The 19,148-nt window shown below is 44.9% G+C and overlaps 1 protein-coding gene across 3 annotated transcripts in view; it reads right to left on the bottom strand.

The window, feature by feature from the left end:
* Positions 1 to 13,504, bottom strand: part of LOC111934946 (contactin-3-like) — a 93,114-nt gene extending 79,610 nt beyond the window's left edge. For all 3 annotated transcript variants that reach the window (XR_015275181.1, XR_015275182.1, XM_086846916.1), the window contains exon 1: positions 13,331 to 13,504. The gene's annotated coding sequence lies outside the window, so the exon portion shown is untranslated. The remainder of the gene's footprint in view (positions 1 to 13,330) is intronic.
* Positions 13,505 to 19,148: the final 5,644 nt, after the last annotated feature.

Here is a 19,148-nt window from a genome sequence, read left to right as displayed (position 1 = left end):
GCAGACTTTTCTGACCAATTTACTCGAGGCAGGACAGGACAGCCTTTCCCAGCTGCCCTGCAGATATCTGATGGATGGGTTGGTTTTATCCAGGGTTTTTAACATCAGAGAGTCTAATCCATCAAAAACTCAAACAAATAAATGTATTACATGACACAAAGGCAGATGATTGTCCCATAAATGGATCCTACACATGGTGTGAATTTGGTATTTTATTATTATATTACACTTTTGTTTCTTCCTGACCAACCTCAGTGAAATTCCCCTGACAAAAGATGACATAAAATTGATGCTCCAGCATCACATTTGTTTAAAGCCTAACATGCAACAGGTAAAGAAATATTTTCTCTCTGTTTAATCACAAAAGAACAATTAATTCCCAAAAGTAATAAAGATAGAAAAATGGGATACATAATTCAAGCAGGGAAGCAAACAAGAGGTATAAAGGAAAAAATGTGAAATTTACATTTCATATACAGTTTTGCCAGCTTTTTCTTATTCTTTTCAAATATAAATATAAATATATATATATAGCCTGGGAATGGAGGAGTCTGATAGAAATATTCACCAATTTCAGCTTTGGGAGATATGGCCACAGGTACCCTTAATCTATCCTGTCTGTGATTATCTCCCTCCAAGTCACATGCAGGAAAATAATCCCCTGCAGCACAGAGCACTGATGTGAAAGGAAAGAAAAGCTCAAAGTCACAGCTGAATGGTTAGAGCTGAACCCATTTCAGCACTTTTTTCTCCCCTTCTACTTCTTACCTGAGACCAAGGCAGCTTAATCTGCATTGATGTCTATGAAGTTTCACTTGAAAAGTTCTTCAGTCAGAGAGAGTTTCCTCTCATATGAATAGGAATAAAATGCTCAAATATTTTTATGAAAAAGTTTCTTTTCTTTTTTACAAAGGAAACTATGAGACATTGCCTGAGAACTTGAATACTGCATTTCAGCCAAATTTCAAACCAGCAGCACAGATATTAATCAAAAAATGAGATTGCAAGAGAAAAAAAACACCCGACCAGGAGGCAGAACAAAACCCACAGGAGACTGTGAGAAAACCATTAGGGATGTTCAGGGGATGAGTTTGGCTGATTTGTGTGCACATGCCAGGAGAGCAAGAGAATCAAACCATTTTATGATTTGTATTAATAACACAGAATATTTTTTTTTAAATTATTTTCATTTTAATGAACACTTTGCCACCTCCTCCCACTCCTTGCTTTCTCTGTGTTCTGCTGTCCACATCCCTGCTCCCCTTCATTAACCCACTTAATTCCAGCATTAGATTAGATACACATTTGCTTCATTAACTCACTGCTGGAGGAGGCCAGGAGCCAGACCCCTGTGATGGAAAGGGAAGTTCACCTCAGTTTTGTACACTCTAGATATTGTAGTTATTATTATTTGGGTATTTTCCTCGTGTCTTCAGGAGAATAAGTCTCAGCACAAGACTGTAATTTGGAAAAAGCAGGAATTAGAGGTTAAATTTCACTGAATTTTCTTCCACTGACACTAAAAGATGAATGTTACAGCCCATCCCAAGATTAATGCATGCAAATATGGCTGATCCACCAAAAGAAGTAAAGGAAGAACCAGATTTTTTAACCAAACAACTGTGGAACACCTCTTTTATCCTTCCCATGTAATGAGGCCTCATTTTCAGGGAATAAAAAAAACAAACAACCAAGTGTTTGAATTACTTAACAAGATCTCTTTAAATATCAGTACAAGGTTAGATGTGATAACGACTCCTCTGGCTTTGCTGGGCAAGTTTGACAGCTTTGATTTAAGAAAAAAAACCACCAAAATCCCAAACAAAACTGGAAGGAGCAGAGAGCTACACCGAGATAACATTCAGTGGTGATGAACCTCAGACTATCTAAAGAACTAAAAAAAAAAAATCAATTTCTTGACTTAGGAACTAAATTTAAATTAGGAAATCTCTGTCTGACAAAGGTCTGAAAAACATGGAAGGAAAAGAAGATGGGGAGAGAGGTTAATTGGTTTGTAAAGTATCAAAAGCACCAAGATACAAAATGCCCTGGCCTTCTGCCCTGGCAGGAAAACAATTCTGCAGAGGGGTGATGCAGAGAGAGCCCATGGAGAGGGATGGAGAAACAAGGACCAATTCAAATTCTGAGGTTCAGGAACTCGATTTCATAATGATGATGATAATAATATTGTTGTGAGGTTAATTATGGCACCAAAGTGAGTTTGAGAAAAGTTACACTGGGAGCTTTACTAACCAAAAAGCTCCACTTCCCAAATATCACCTTCCTTCAGAGAGCAACAATTCTTTTGCAGCATGTCTAACAGGAAAGCAGCACCAAGCCCCAGGCCTGAGAAGATGCTGTTTTTCTTTCAGATCTCCAAGGTTCACTTCATGTCTTAATGCACTTGGCGTTGCTCTCACCATTAATCGTGTACTGCAGACCAAGAGAAAGTGCTTTTCCAGAAATGACCTCAAACTAAATTCATAATTCTTTAAAAACCAATAAACCCACTGAACCAGAGAGCTCAGCCCTTCTGCAGTGGGCTACAGGCACACAAAGCTGCTTTATTCCCTTTAGCAAGATCCACTAGCACCTTGATTTAAAGCACAGGCTGGAAACTGTTGATGTGGTTTAACAGCAGCCCCGTGTTTTGAGCCAGGAAAGGAAGGAAGAGGCCAGAAGACACCAGAGGTTCTTTATAAACAGAGACTAGAGATGTCCTACATAAATTCAATCCACCACTAAATCTGTATTTTTCTGTGCTAAAGCACAGTCCTACCCAACACTTCTTCCTAAACCTCTCAGGTCTAGGGGCAGCATCCAGCATCCCTTAACTCTTTCCAGATGTTCCCAGAGAACTCCAGATCTTCTGCATTTCATTTTTCTGGAGCTACCATCACCAGGAGGAAAGATACTCTCTGAAGAATGGATATTTGTGTGTGTCAACACAAATGGACGGGTTCTCATCTTCCTCACAGGGAAAAGTTACTCTAAGCTGAATACAGAATTTGAGTAGCCACAGCTTTTTCACATGGCCTGAAAGATGCTGCAGCTACTAAAATATTTGGGACACCTCTGCATCCTTCATTGTGCAGGAGAGTGAAGGTGAAAATCAGAGCCTTGAAGAACACATTGTGCCTGGCTTGAAGTGGTGCCATTAGCGCAGGAACAAAGTATAAACTCATCTACAAAAAAAACGCTGCACAAGTGTACTTGAAGCTGTGCCTGCAATGTGTGTTTTTAACTCATAAAAAAGAATTTTTATTCTACAAAGGCTTTTGGAGGCTTTAGCTTTTTTATTTTTTATTATTTTTTTTTTTTTTGGACTAAGCAGACCATTAAATTCACCTGACCACAATGAATCAGAGAAGCAGGATTTTTTCAAAGTCTAGTATTAAAGGAGACTTTCAAGACTTCTTTCCTATAATATTAATTGGATCTCCATATACTGAACATTGTGGAGAGGAAGAACACAATCACAGAGCTTTGCCAACTGGTGACAAAGCCTTGCTGGGATTTTGTTTCTGGGGCTGCCCCTGGACCCCTGGAAGTGCCCAGGTCCAGGCTGGATGGGGCTTGGAGCAGCCTGGGACAGTGGGAGGGGTCCCTGCCCCATGGCTGGGAGTGGAATGACCTTTAAGGTCCCCTCCCAACCAAACAATTCTGGGATTCTCTGTAAATTTATTGTGAGTTAGACTTTACAAAAGGAAAGAGCAAATGGGTTTTCCATCAGTGCAACATTAACGTTTCTTCTGTGAAAGGAAGAAAATAACATCAGCTCTCTGCTGCCATCCTTGCCTGTATCTCAGCCCCTTTTCACAGGTGCCATTTAACCAGTTCAAATCACTTTGCATAGGAATAAATCAATCTGAGAACGGAATGTCCATTACCACCTTTAATTAGGATTATTGGACAAGCTGCTGAGCCTTTTGGAAAAGAAAAATGTGGATCTTTACCAATCTAGAATTAAAAGAAATTTGCATTACAATTACAGGCACTTAACTGTCTGCAGTGCTTATTCTGGGGAATAATGCATTTCAAATTTTTCTGGAAATACAGAGGAGCTGCTGATTCCTCTCTCCCTGCTGCAGGGAGCCAAAGGCTGGGAGAAGATGGCCTTTGCTAAAATATTGCAAAGGGGCCTCAGGACAGAGGAGACTATTTTCCTTCTCCTTATTTTGCTAGGTTACCTGCAGGGAAAAAAATATTAATTTTTATGTTCAGGGTGTTGTTGTATGCTCCAAATAAAAAATCCAAGCCTGGTTCTCTTAAAAATGTCACTCTAGACAAATTTGTGCTGGACAGAGAACATCCTCAGACACCAAGGGGAAGTATGCTGGTGCCACTAGGGATTTTTAAGTTCAAGACATACATTTATTTTTTCATGTTGGAAACACCTAACATGACAATGTCCAAGGTTCTGAAAAAGGCAGCAGGTACCAGGTGAGGACTTAAAGGGATTCAATGACCCAGATCTGAACTGATGCCTGTTTTGCATTAAGTAATCAAGAGTCCATCTCACAACGAGGACAGGAGAAAACTCCAGCTTCAATCCCAAACCTCAGCGCTGTTCTCAGTCACACATTTTACTGTTTTCATTCTGTATCTACAACTACACAAAGGTCTGGCAGCTTCTTGTTCTTTCAGGGTGACACAGAGGCAGGAGGAGATAACTGCAGGTTATCAAAATCTGTAACATCAGGATGTTCAGGTGGCAGGGGAAGAGAGGACTGTGTTAAAACAGCTCAATAGGAGGAAGGTGATGGAGCTTTGCAACTTCCTTAAGCTGCTTAACTCCAGATAAGGAGCTTATTCAACTTTCTTACCTCTGGAGAGCATCCAGCAAGTGATGGCAAACAGTGCCCAGGTTAAGTTACACTTGGGACAGACACTTCAGCAGTCATTCTGCCCAAGGTAAGAAGCAAAAAACCCAAGTCCCCTCTCCAAAAACATCTGTCCAGAAGTCAGGTATGGTTTAGTAGAGGAGGTGAGTTCCATGTTTGTCTTCCTGGATGTTTCTCCTGCATGATTTGAGGAATGGCACAGTAAGACCAGCTCCTGAGCCAGAGATAATTTCACATTTCTAAGTGGAGCCTGACTATGAAGAAGCTGCTTTGTGGTGGCACTTGAGAAAGCAGATCTTTAGAAATGAGTATGAACACTGCAGCCATTCCAGTCACCAAACACCCCTCCTGAGGGCTGCCCAGTTCTTCATCTGAAAATGAACCTGGAAATCAACCCACACGGGCCTGGTCAAGGGCATTCATGGGACAGGACAGGAACAAGGTCAAAGCCTTAAGGATTTACAACAGCCTTGATTAAGTTCCATCCAAGCTGGGAACTGAATGAATAACAAACAGGAGAGAGACACTCCAGTCCTCTTGGCAGGTGTAGAAGAAAGTGTGAAAAAAGCTTGGAAAAGTCCTTTCTTTCACCTCAGTGTCTTCTGGAGAGGCACCAAAAGCCACCACCACCACTTGCAGTGGTGTCACACCCCAGGTCAGGGCTCAGCCAACACCACAGGGGCTCCCAGGGCTGTGCTTCTGAAGAGGATGGGACATTTCCTCATCATGGTCCAACTTCTTGCAGCTGTTCTGCAGGAGGACCCATCTGCAGAACAACTTTCCAGTCTCTAAGTGCACCTGATGAGATGCTGGAACTTTCTAATTTGGGGATTTTGGTGTATGAACCACAGATCTCCGGCAGAGAAGAACCCGCTACAGAAAAAAAGTGCCAAGCAAAACCCACAATCTTTTATTCTAGGAGAAGAGAGCAGGAAACCCTACTTATCCTTCATTTAACAGCCGCAGAAGAGCAGCACTGTTACATGTAACACCTCTTCTGTTTACATTTTAAGCTTATTGAGGAAAAGAGATGCTCGAGGAGACCATAAACCACAGCTTTTAAAGCATTAGAAACACTGCTCTTTACCAGGGCCATAGCAATTTTTATTTTCTTCAGCAATACAATAGCAAAAATAGTCAATGTGAGATTCAAAATCAAATAGCCACAAAAATTGTAGTGAGAAATTGAAAAACTGCAAGATCTATAAACAGATTAAGCTCCACAACTAAAAGGAAAACTACCATGTGTATGCAACCACTTCAGGAACTGCATTTGATTCTGCAAACAGTTTGCCAGTCCTCTGTAAGGCTTCATTGCTTTTTCCACTATAATTTCAACAGGATTTTTAGGCCAGGAAAGATGTGACAACACAATCAATGAGAGGAACAGTGCTGAGTGAGAATGCAGCCCCTCAAAAATGGGGAGAAGAGGAAAATAACTCTGGTTTACATTAATTTAGCTCCTTCTAGGACAAAAGCTAACTCTTGCTCAGTCAAGAGTAGAAAACAAACAAGTTAAAGCCCAAGAATGGGAAAGGGTTACACTCAGCAGCTGCTGCCCCTCATCTTGTCTGGAAGGAAAAACCCATTTAAGTGCATTTCCCCTGCAGGTAGGCAGTGATGGCACAGAACTCCTGGGGGCTGTGAATGCAGCCCTGGGCTAAGACAGGTCCAGGTAAACTGGAATTCAACTGCAACACACAAATCTAAAGTTTTCAGCATGAATTTAGCCAGCCAACTTCCAGCACTTTCAGCAGGACGACATTAGGGCAAGTAAACCCAGGGACATCTTCCTTCTTTTAGGATCACTGATGAGATCTTGAGTCTAAAACAACAAAACATTTTCTGTGGGGTGGGAAGCTCAGTGTGCAAACAGCTGCTTTTTGTCCAGCCCTGTCACACACAAACATAACCACTCTGCAGCATCAAGGAATCTTTATCCAAAGGAGGTGCACACTGCTAAAAACAGCAGTTTTTAAAATACTCAACTGATGCAGTTAAAGGGCTACAAACCATACAAACCTGGGGTCTTCTGCTGATCTTAACAGTGGAGAGGAATGTACCTGTGTCAGGGTAGATGCTAATGGTGCTTCATCCTGTTTCTTTAGAACATTTGTTTTTAAAAAGTGAAAAAACAAAGTCACTGTTATTATTTAATTGTCCAGCATGTCTGTTCCTTGAGCACACAAATTTCAGAGGTAAAGAGGTGCTGGTGGTCAAGCAGTGACCTGGCAGAAATGTTCCCAATTACATCCTGCTCTGTAAATTACCCTGGCAAAGCAAACATGCATATACAGCCTTTTCTTTTTATTGTCATTTACAACCTACACCAACACACTGGGCTGAGATGTTAAATAAATAACCCAGGGTGCTGCAGGGAGCTCTCCTCCCACTCTGCTTTGCCCACACAACAACCTGCACCACACTCGCAGCAGCAGGCACCAACATTTTCCTCTTAAACAAAGAAAAAGTCATTACAGGAATGCTGATATTTTAGTCATGAGCTTTTGACGTGAAAACTGCACCACCCAGGACCACACCAAGGGCTATTATCTGCTCCAGCATCTCAGAAAAATCAAGTATCTCCCCCACTCTGGGAAAAACAGAATTTGTTTTCATGGGTTTAGGAACCAACTGTGCTCTAGCAGCAGGACAGATGGACAGGTGGGACAGACACATCCAGGTGGCTGCACTGAGCTTTAAGAAGGCAGGATAAAATCAAAATATTTTGCAATATCCAGGGAAATCAACAGTGGTTTCTGCCACAACCATACCAGCTGAATCTGCTGGTTTCTCCCTATAAAATCCTCCACAGTAATACGTCATTAGAACAGTATTTTTCATCTTGCACATTTTACCAGGAATGCTAAGAGATGCCAACTTCAACAAATGGAATGTCTTCAAATGCAGAGATGCGTGATCCTTCTGCAAATGAACTATGAAAATCTGTATGCTTGCAAGCTGAACAGAATTTATCATTTACTGATCCACCCTGGATTGGATTAGACAGGAATTGCTCCTTATGTAGTCAAGTACTGCAGTACACTGGAAATTACTGTCCTGACCTCAGCACAAGCAAAAGGGATGCTGGACATGCTTCACATTAAGCCAGACTGTGGAAAACCAGTTGATTTTCCCCAGCAGTTTACTCCAGTGGGAGGTTTACAGCTACAAACAGCTGTAATTTATTGTATTTTACATTTCACAAAAGGCCTGAACATGTTGAGCAGTAATACTCTTCAGAATTGTCAAGGCCTATTGAAGTGAAATATGCTTCCCACATCAGGAACATGGCACTGTGATTTCAGCAGTGCCAGAAAAGCAGTAGGATTATTTTTTTTTTTTAAAGAGTCAGTCACAAAAACAGGAATAGTGAGAGGAGCATTTTTAGAATAGTTAATAGCAGGGTAGCTCATTACTACTTACGATGTTGGTGGAAAAGGAATCTGGATTTAACCATAAATTTTCGATGAGGCTCAAACCAACTGTTTCAAAACTACAGTCAAATTCAAGATTTCTGACTTCTCTGTTAAAACTGAATGTAAAAAGTGTGTCTTTCCTCAACTGTGTATCTCAAAACCGAAGGAACAGGATATAGGAATAGATCCACAGGAACAGGTAGGAGACCTGCCCATAGTGCTGTGTCCATCATCCCTCACTCACACAGAGCAGCTCTGGACTCCACAGCTTCCTTTCTGCACTAGACAAGTGACTTAGGAGGGTTAAAACCTGCTTTATTTAGTTTTCTTCGTTTAGACCCGGTGTGCAGGGACTAATCTGTAACAGCTGAAGGAGTTTAGCCATTCTGGACTCGTTCTGCAAATAAGCTGGGATCAGGAAAGCAGAGACAGCTGCTCACACACCTGGTGAGGGGCCTGCAGGAGCCCTGCTCCATCCTCAGCTGCTGGAATTGCAGCACATCAGGGAGCACAAGGTTCCCCAGGCTCTCAGGGAGGTTGGTGGCACTGTCTTGGAAGTCAGATTTCCCTTGCATGAAGATTTTTTTTCAGCTCTTTCCTGCTCACACCTATTCACTCCTTGCCATCACAGCCAGCGCTTCCCCCTCAAACTGCAGCTCAGAAATGCTTTATTTGTATTTTCCAACAACCAAGAACTGGCTGACAAAAAGAACCTCCCAGAACATCCCTGCTTTTCTCTTCCTTTTACCTGAACCACTTACCCAAAAAAAGCCTTTCACAGCCCACACGGCTGTGTCTGGTTTTCTGGAGCCCCCCAGCCTGGCAGCTCCGCAGCCCAGATTTTAAACACCCCATGATTCAGTCCAACACAGATAAAGTTCCTCCTGTGTGCAATCAGGATTAAGAAAAAAAAAAACTAAAATACATGTCCAGGTTTCAAATCCTGGCTGTTCCCATTAAATGAGCTTCTCCAGAAGAGCAGGAGCTGCAGGTGGGATTGGCCAGGGCTGAGCACAACTTCAGTAGCTCCCACTGCTGCTTCCCCCAGCTGGAAGTGCAACACCTTTGCCAGTTAATTATTCTTTATATTAATTAACAGATTCATTTTTCAGGAGAAGAATACCTGGACGTTATAATTTGGGAAAAATTCCCACATCAGTTATGCCAAATGAAAGTATTACTTAAGAAATCTTGTTATACTTTATTACATTTAAAAAGTGAAACTTTAGGGGTATAAAACTAACTGCTCTTTAAAAATAAAGCCAGTGCTATAAACACTATGACCTACATTTCAACTGGTATTTTTCTCACACCAAATTTCAACATGCAGATTTTAACTTTACACTGATTAAATACCAAGTAACTCCATTATTCTATCAGCTGCCCACCACCCTCACTCTTCACTCAGTCAAGAAGACTGAGAATCCATAAGATTTTTGAACTCCTGCCACTTCCCCTCACTCTGTATCAGGTATTTTCTTTGCATTGGACAGCACATTAGAAAAAAAATAAATCTATATACAGTAAATTTCACTTGACTGTAGTCAAAGCTCAAAGGTTTTTTTCCCCCTTCCCACTTTTGTTGCCCCAGCAGTGCTCTCCTGGATACACTTTTAAATAGAAGGCCATCAACTCTGATCTGGTTTTCATCAGTCAGTGGACAAGAGAACTGTGTGGCTTTTTGAGCTCTGAATCAGAAAAGTACTCCTCAGCTTATGCAAACTTGCAGACTTTACTTAATCTTCTCTTGATTAAGACACATTACAAGGTATCACTGATAATGATTTAATTTTTTTCCTTGTAATTCATTTTCCTACATCACATCCTATCAATTGTGGACCATCAAATCTCCACTGAAAGGCCTGGGCTACAATTCTAAACAGCTTCACTAAATCAAAGGTGGAGATGTTGGCACAGGAGGGAACTACAGCTCTTCCAGTTTCATTTTTCTGCATTCCAGTTGCTTTTCGATGGGATAATCACTGACTGAACTATCCCTGGTTTCGCTGAGAGAGGGAAACTTCAGCTGTAGATCTGCAAAATAAAACAACCAAATGAAAATACCTGGGACAAGAATTGCTGTCACTGCAGATATATTTTAAGGACAGCAGCAACAGAGCACCAAGGCAAGTCCATTTCCAGAGCCAGTTCCTGTGGCACGTTCCGTTTTGAAGAATCAAAACATTAAGTTCCTAAACTTCTTCCAACAAAAGTCAATTTCAGAGTATCCTGTCCTTTAATCCATCTTGACATCACCCATGCACAACAGGACCTCGAGCAACGCTTGCATCACACAAGACCCTTGAAAAAGTCACTTCTCATCACTTGTGTCTCCAGCAGTGCTCAATGTGCATCCATCCCAGGGGATTCTAATCCACTGTTTCCCAACATGAGCTGGGAGCTTATGGATCTGGCAGCACAAGACAGACCTAGCTCCAAGCTGAGCACCAAGAAGGATGAAAAATTTCTTTACAGATGCACAAACTTCTCATTTTCCTTGATTTTCTAGTAAACCAAGAGCAGGCTTGTAATTATTTCTCAAGTCATCCAAAGTCAGGAGGGATGCTCACCTCCAGCCCCAGTCATTCCTCATCACTAACAACTTCCCTGTCCCTGCAGGCTTGCTGGCTCCTCAGACATTCCTCACACTGCTGTGAATGCACTAAAAATCTTGTTTGCAACTGCAGTTAATCTGTGTCTTCTGGTATCAAAGTAAATCCTGATAATCACTTCCATACATATAAAACCACTGGCTTATGTCACTTGTAAGACTCAGCCTCTTCCAGGAAGAAGAGTAAAAAGACTGAATCTATTTGCAGAAACCTCCCTTTGCTGTATCACAACAACATTAAGATGTGCTTGTGGTATTGCAAAGGGAAAATTCCCACAAGAAACACCACAAGAATATAAACATAAACAACATCAAAGACAGCGAGGCTAGCTCAGGAAAAAATAAACAAGCAAAACCACCGCCCCTGCACAAGTGGTTGGAAGCATTTGTTTGTGGGTGGAAACTCCAACAGAAGCATTATAGCAAAGTGACAGGAAAATATGGCATCGCTCCTTAGCTACGGTGACGTGATCTTTAGGAGTTTAAAGAACAAGTTGTTTTGGTAGGTCTGTGTTTCACATCCAGCTCCAGGATTTGCAGGGTGTGCAGCCAGCTGGATGCATGCTCGGATTTCTGGACAAGACCCCAACTGAGGTCACCAGCACTGGAGCTGAGCGAGTGCCAAGAGCTACAGGAGTCACCACCCCACAACAGCTCCAAACCCCCAAAATCCAGTGGTTTAACTTGCTGAACACAGAAAAAAAACAAGCTTCAGATCACCTAGACAACCCTTACCTGTTCTATTCGTTGAGGTGCCACCCACAAAACCCACTCTGGAAAAACCCCACAGCCATTGCCAGACCCTGTGCTCCAAGCAGCACCTCCCACTGCTTTATTCCCAGAAAATGCCACTGCTTCCAGCTCCAAACCTGCAGTTCATCCATCCCCTGCAGCGCAAGGCAACGCCAGAGAAAGAGAGAGAAGGAGAAGCAGCGCGGATGCTGCGGGAGCCCTGAGGAGCAGGGAAGAGCCAGTGTGGCAGGACAGAGCTCACAGCACTCTGTGCCTTCACCTGCAGCCCCAATTTTGGCAAGAGTTAAACACCTTCAACAATCATTCCCCTCAAATACACAAATCCATTTCACAAATGCATTTGCCACATTACTATGGGAAGTCTCTTGCATAATAAACAACTTTCTGGAACAATTCCACATGGGGTAGTAACACACTTCCAGTGCTTACAATTTCACTATTTCCATTCCTGATTTTAGTATTTTGTTCACAATTTCCCATATAGATTTTCAAAATACATCACTGATGAAGCCTGACATGCAGCTTAACCTAGAGTTCGAGTTTCTCTTGCAAAATACAGCAGTCAATACTTTGCAGAGTTTCTTGTCATTCCTAAGGTCTTGGTACTGATTTTTGCACTCAAAATAAAAATACTGGAATCCTTTCCTCTCGTGTGAAACACATTGAGGACAGCTAAAAATCAGTGATGATTCTGTGCGTGTGGCAGTGGCACCAGTAAGGCACTCCTGACTAACCAGTTCCCACCCAAGGCTATTGCTGGATCATTCCCCATCAGGAACGGGCTGATCTCCCTCCGACGCGTCCAACAAGACGCTGCTTTGGATTTGGGTTAAGCACAGCGCGCCGGATCGGAACAAGGTCACACATCAGGATGCTGGGGACACCAGCAGCCCGCACCCGGCCAGGTACGAACCTCGAACATAAAGTTAGGAGAGGAAAGGCAGGTGAGCGGCTGGAGAAGGAGCAGCAGAGCCCTGCAGAGGCTGCTGCGGGGAGCGGAGGCAGCGGCTGTGCCGAGGCACCGCTGAAACTTGGCGGCCAGCTCGCTCTGCTCTGCCCCGGCTGACGGCAAAGTTCCGCGATCGCCAGCATTCCCTCAACCCCGAACGGCCCCCAGGAACGGGCGGAAAGGGCGAAATTCTCATTGGAAAGGAAAAGGAAAAAGCTTTTCCACGAGCCTTCACTGGCACGGTGCGGGGGTTGTTTCAAAAGCGGCTCGCCAGATCCCCAGCATCAGAGCTCCCGTACGTGCCGTCTCGCATTTCAGACAATTAGCACCTCATTAAAAGCAAAGCCAGAGCCGCCCGGCTTTAGAACTTGAGCAACTCCAGACTCAGAACGATTCTAGGCGGGGTGGAAAGCGCAAAGCCCGTGCAAAGGCTCAGAAGGCCGGCAGCCGCAGCTCCGGTACCGCCCGAGCCGGAGCGCATCCCCGGCCCTCGGGGGAGCCACGGGCGCCCGGCGGAGCGCTCGCCCCCGGGACAGGAGGACGGGGGGACAGCAGCTCCCTGCAGGCAGGCGAGGATCAGCCGGGCGGGCAGCGGCACGTACCGAGAGCCCGTGCCTGGCGCTGCATCCCCCGAGCCCGACAGGGACCCTCCCGCGGCACCGGAGCCGCCTCCGTGTCCCCGGCTCCCGCTCCCCGAGGGACGCTCGGCTCTCCCCTCGGCCGCTGCCCAACTTTGTTCCCCGAAGTTGCCCACCTGCAGCCGAGCCTTTCCAGCCGCCGCAGCGCTGCCCTTCCCCGCGGAGCCAGCGCCGTAATCCTGCGGCTCCCGCGGCTCCCGCCGCCTCTTCTGGAGCGGCGCTGGCCGCGCTCCCCCTGGCGGGGCGGGCCCGGCGCCATCTCCCGCCCACCGCCCCTCACGGCTGCTCCCGCCCCGGGGCCGGACAGCCCGGCACGGCCCGGCACAGCTCGATACACCGGCACGGCCTGATACAGCCCGGCACAGCCCGGCACAGCCCGATACACCGGCACAGCCTGATACAGCCCGGCACGGCCCGGCACAGCTCGATACACCGGCACGGCCTGATACAGCCCGGCACAGCCCGGCACAGCCCGATACACCGGCACAGCCCGGCACGGCCCGATACACCGGCACGGCCTGATACAGCCCGGCACGGCCCGGCACAGCTCGATACACCGGCACAGCCTGATACAGCCCGGCACAGCCCGATACACCGGCACAGCCCGATACACCGGCACAGCCCGGCACAGCCCGGCACAGCCCGATACACCGGCACAGCCTGATACAGCCCGGCACGGCCCGGCACAGCCCCTCCGGCCACAGCGGGCCCGCCGGCGCCGGGGATGCTCCGCTGGAGCCGCCCGCTCAGGGTGGATGCGCTGCCGGGGAAAGTTGAGGCGTTACGGCTTAAATAAAAACTCCATCTCGTTTCTGGGCTGGAAGCCCAGGGAAAGAGTCAGGTTCACGTAGGTCGCTGTGCAGGAGCCGGATGGAGGTTTTATTGGATCTGGCTCTGGCTGATCTCAGCATTAGAGCTGTGTGGTGTAATTAAGGCTGAGCAGAATTCCTTTAAGTCCCTTTTATTTTTTTGGTAGCAGATAGTACTAAATTTCCTGAGCCTGTATTATCTTTCAGCATCCCAGAGCACTATGAAGTGTGTGTTATAATAAAGTGTGCATTAGCTCCCTGTGCCTGGGCTGAAGTAGAATTTTGCCAGGGACTTTGTCTTCAGAGCCACAGTGAAGTGTTGATGTGAGTCAATCATAGCACCACAGAATGTTTGGGTGGAAAGAGACCTTAAATCCCATCCAGTGCCACCCCAGCCATGGCAGGGACACCTCCCACTGTCCCAGGCTGCTCCAATGTCCAGCCTGGCCTTGGGCACTGCCAGGGATCCAGGGGCAGCCCCAGCTGCTCTGGGCACCTGTGCCAGGGCCTGCCCACCCTCACAGAGTGGAATTTCTTCCCAATACCCCGTCTATCCCTGCTCTCTGGCACTGGGAGCCATTCCCTGTGTCCTGTCCCTTGGGAGTTGTCTCTCTCCAGGTTTCCTGCAGCTCCTTCAGGCCCTGCAAGGCCACCCTGAGCTCAGCCCAAAGCTTCTCCTGGCCAGGCTGAACAATGGCAGCTGTGCCAGCCTTTCCTGCCAGCAGAGCTGCTCCATCCCTCTGCTCATCCTGGAGCCTCCTCTGGGCTCTCTGCAGCAGCTCCAGGTCCCTCCTGTGCTGGGACCTTCCCAGAAGGGAGAAAGGACTTGATGGCTGTCCTTTTGTACACAGAGGTTCTGGGCAGGGTGGTGATGCTTTGCTGTCATGGCATAAGGAGGAAGGCTGTGAGGAAAACAATTTGCTTCTTCAGCGAATAAGATTTAAGTCACTGCTACCTCCGCTTCCCTTTCTGTCCAGTTGTGTCATGAATTATTGAAATGTGCTGGCTGAGAAACAATGACATATCCTCTGGGGATGGCAGAGACTTGACACAGCATCTGTTGACCCAGCCCTGGTATAGGAGCCCTGACCCAAAGAGATGTCCTTACTTTTCCATGCATGTGCAAGTCTATAATTAAGAAATGTCCAGCACAGAAGTGTAGCCACTTCTGTAATGAAATGTGGCACTGGTCTGAGGAAGGGATGTCAAAAAATAAATTATCTCAGGAAAACAAGATGCATTTTTAATTGGCAGAGTGTGATCAAATGGGACTCGTAGAGATGATAGAATTACAGGGATTTAATGAGTTACCATGGGCTGAGCACAGAGATTTGTACCAGCAAGGTCCAGCTCAGCCCTAGCACAGAGCAGGAGGCTGTTCTCAGCCTGTTTGGAGCTGATGTAGCACAGTCTGATAACTCCAGCACATCTCTGAAACTCCACTTTGGGCTTTTGCCTAGAAGATAATATTAACTTTCAGTTATCATTGCACAAAGCCTTAGCTAGGACTGGGGTAAAGCCTTAATTCCCCAGCAAGCCCCAGCTCAGGCAGGAGCGTGGTGGCTCTGAGCTCCTCTGTGGGGAAGTGGCTGAGCAGGGGGCAAGAGAAAACCCCAAATGCAGATTTGGCTTCCTCAGAGCTCTGCTGGTCACATACTCAAAACACCCGAGTCTTGGAAGAGCTGACAAGGTCGGGGACCTGTGGCACAGCTCTCCACATGGAAATAGCAGCTTTAGCTGTGCAAGGCCAGCAGGAGAAGGATAGCCTGTATTTTTATGCTTGACCAACCACAGAGGCTGTTCAAATTTTGAAAATGCATCCTGCAGCTTGCCTTGCCTGGTGTCCTTTGTCACCTCCAGCCCAGCCCTGTCTTTGGACTCCTTTGGCCAACTAATATATTTTTTTTCAATTTCAGTTAAGTCAAGGACTTCAAATTCCTATCTTAGGTATCAAGGTAGGCCACATAAAAGTTGCTTTTATTTTAAATTTGTCAGAGAGGCACTTTATGAGATTGTGAGGTTGAAAAGATGACTCTAATCTTTAAGATGACAAGTTAAAAAGGACAAACCCCACTCTTCCCCTCACTTATTTTCCAGCAGCCTAGGCATGCAGAAATAGTGGGTTTGTAAGTACTTTTGCTGTATTCATTTCAGAAAACACAGCAAAGCTGCAGTATTACCACACACTTACTGAAGGGAAGCAATTTGCAGACACTGAATTCTCTGAGGTTACCTGGAACGTTTTCACACAGCCCCTGAGCCTGTGCTGCCCTTCTGCCATCTGGGGCTTCTGAACCCACTGCAATATTCACATTCAATAATAACAACTTAATTGCCAGTCTCATGATCCTTCCAGCTAATGATTTTATTTTTTTTTCATTTCCACTTGTCATTCAGACATCACTGTCGACAGCTCTCTGAAATTACATGTGAAGAGCAGCAATGCTTCTACTCTAGTGTTGTCTAATTAATGTTCCCTAAGAATTAAAGTGGGGAAAAAAAGCCCTGCACAGGTGTAAGCAGGTACATGAAGATCACATTTAAACTTCCCAATTAATAATTTGTTTTGAAGACCTGGGTTAACCCTGTCCATCCTGATGGCAGCTGGTGTAGACTTAAACTCTTGCTCCTATTAGCTGCACCCTCTCACTGCTCTCTCCTTTAGTTGCTGTGTCTACTTGCAAGCAATTTTTCCATGTTGGTGTTTTCACCACATGGATTGCCCGTATAACTTTGGTGTCCTGCTTTGACAAACCTAGTTTTTCAAACTTTACATGGGAATTTAGCCAGCAGTAACAAGCAGACTCAGATATGCCGTAAATTCCTCCAGAAAAAAAATCAATCAGTGCTTTTCTCCCAGCTGCTTCAGCTTTTGAAGAGTTTCTCTTACTACTGGCACTTAACTCACCTCAAGCTTAAGCTGAACTTGGTTTGTAAAACATCTCTAGGACATTGCCAAAGTGAGATCTTGTCAATGGGGCTCAGTGGAACATTAGTCTGGTCTTACCACTGACAATCACTATCAGTTTCAATTAACTGAAGCAGCCACGAGAAAGTAGAATATTAAAAATAAATTTAAAACCTGTTGAAAATTTAGTTTTCAGTCGTTCTAGGTGTAAAGGTTAGAAAAGCCCACCTTTTCCAATCACACTTCCAGGCATAATAGTGTCAATGGCAAAAATATATGCACAAATTGCAGGAAACTTTGGATGCAGTTAAATTAGTATAAAATTAACTCTTTCCAGTTATACTTATGGGATTCTTATTTAAAGAGAAGTGCTTAATGTCAATTTAATCTTCCTAATTTTTAAGTGACGCTTTCCTCCTTAAGCTGACACTGATACCAATTAATCTGAGGCCTTGATCTGCAGGCACAGTTAAGAGATTGTGCATCTCTTTCAAGAGTGAGGTCAGCTGTAACAACTGGGTTTTGGGGTTTTTTTAATGTCTGTATCACCAGCCAAGGGGAGATTCCTTGGTGTGGTGGTGCCCCAGGATAAGCTGCATTCACTGCCTTGCCTGGGCTGTGGTCACCAACACTGACCCCACCATGCTCGTTGTGCCCATGGCCAGCTGGATTTTGCCCCCACTTTGGATAATCCTGCTCTCCACAGGCCTGGGAGGCTTTATCTTAAAATAATTCTCTTCTCAGAAGCAGCCAGCCCAGCTCTGATCCAATTTAACTGAATTCAATGGTAACACTTCTTTTGGCATCGAACCCAATTGATTAAATCACCAAGCACCTTAAAATTCCCATTTCATTGTCTCCATGAGCTGCTGCTGCTGGTGCTAATAAACGGAGAGAGCAACTGGTGTTGGGAGCAGCAGGAGGGAAGGGCCGGAAGGGGAAGGCTTAATGAGAGGCCCTGTCTGTATTAAGGAAATTAATTCTGTGGCTGGATTAAAGTGCAGCACTGGCAGGCTCACTTTGCTCTGATGGAGTCTGCTTTAAGGGTTCACACCTCTGTAATAACCCCAGAGGTGTTCTGTGGATGCAAATGTCCCTAAAGCAGGCAGGACCTGCAGCAGGCCGCAGTGACTGTTCCAAAACCCATCAAAAAAAGTGGATTATGTGCAATTGTGCTGGAGAGCATCACACAGAAAGGAAATGATAATAGGAAGGTTAAGTGCCCAGCGAGTGCAAACTGATATACAATATCTTGAAATCACAGAGAAAGAAAATTAAAATGGGGAAATGATTTCACATATAGGTAGATGGAGGCATAAAAGCAATCTATGAACTCGGGAGGGAGAGCAATGAGAGTGGTGCTGTCAGATGTGCAGCCTTTTGCCCATTAGAAAGAAGTGATTGAAGGCTAATTCCAATAAACAGGCAATTTTAGTTTTGTCGTTATTTCAGGGTTGTTTTTTTTGACTCTGCTTTTGTGTGTCGTTGAAATATTTGTGTATTAATAGCTACTCATTTTAATAGCATTACAGTAATTTGAACATCTGCAGCTACCAGGCATTAAAATACGATCACTCCCCTATATTTCAAGTTATTTTTGCAGTACTTCTGCCTGATTTTGTCACACCCATTAAAATGCAAGGGATGAGTTCTTATCATTACCCATTAACTGGCAACCTTGAGCTGAAGTGTTCAGCAGGATGCCTGGAGGCCTGGCCAGCAATTCAGTGGAAGGCAGAGACATTTTATGGCTGTCCTGGAAGTTGAGTGATGGGCTGTGTAACTTTCCTAATCAAATCCAATTAAATACAAAATTATATTCCCACCACCCCTGCCATCCTTTGTTCCAACAAAGTGCCTGATGTACTATTCAAGTTTGCTAAATATGGAAGATTTTCTAAATGGCAGGCTTTAATTTCACCAAAATCTCAGCTTAGCTTATTAAAGAAGTGAGATGTTTTGTTTAGAGTGTTGAGGAGCTCTCACAGGGCAGGAGGCTCTCTCTGGAGGAGAAATGACTCCTCTCCTGGACTCAAACTGACTTTTCAGGAGATGAAACCACAAAGGATAAATGAATCAAAAAAATAACTCTGAATTTGCTGCTCAGGAGGTGAAGATAGAAACCAAAGCACAGGAAACCACTGCCAGTAAAACGTGTTTGGTAAATATCTGACCAGCAAAGAAATACTCCTGAAAAGTGCTCTAAAATGTGATCCC

This window comes from Cyanistes caeruleus, chromosome 11, assembly GCF_971803275.1.
Source record: "Cyanistes caeruleus chromosome 11, bCyaCae1.hap1.1, whole genome shotgun sequence".
Lineage (NCBI taxonomy): Eukaryota > Metazoa > Chordata > Aves > Passeriformes > Paridae > Cyanistes > Cyanistes caeruleus.
This window is presented reverse-complemented; position numbering and strand designations above follow the sequence as displayed.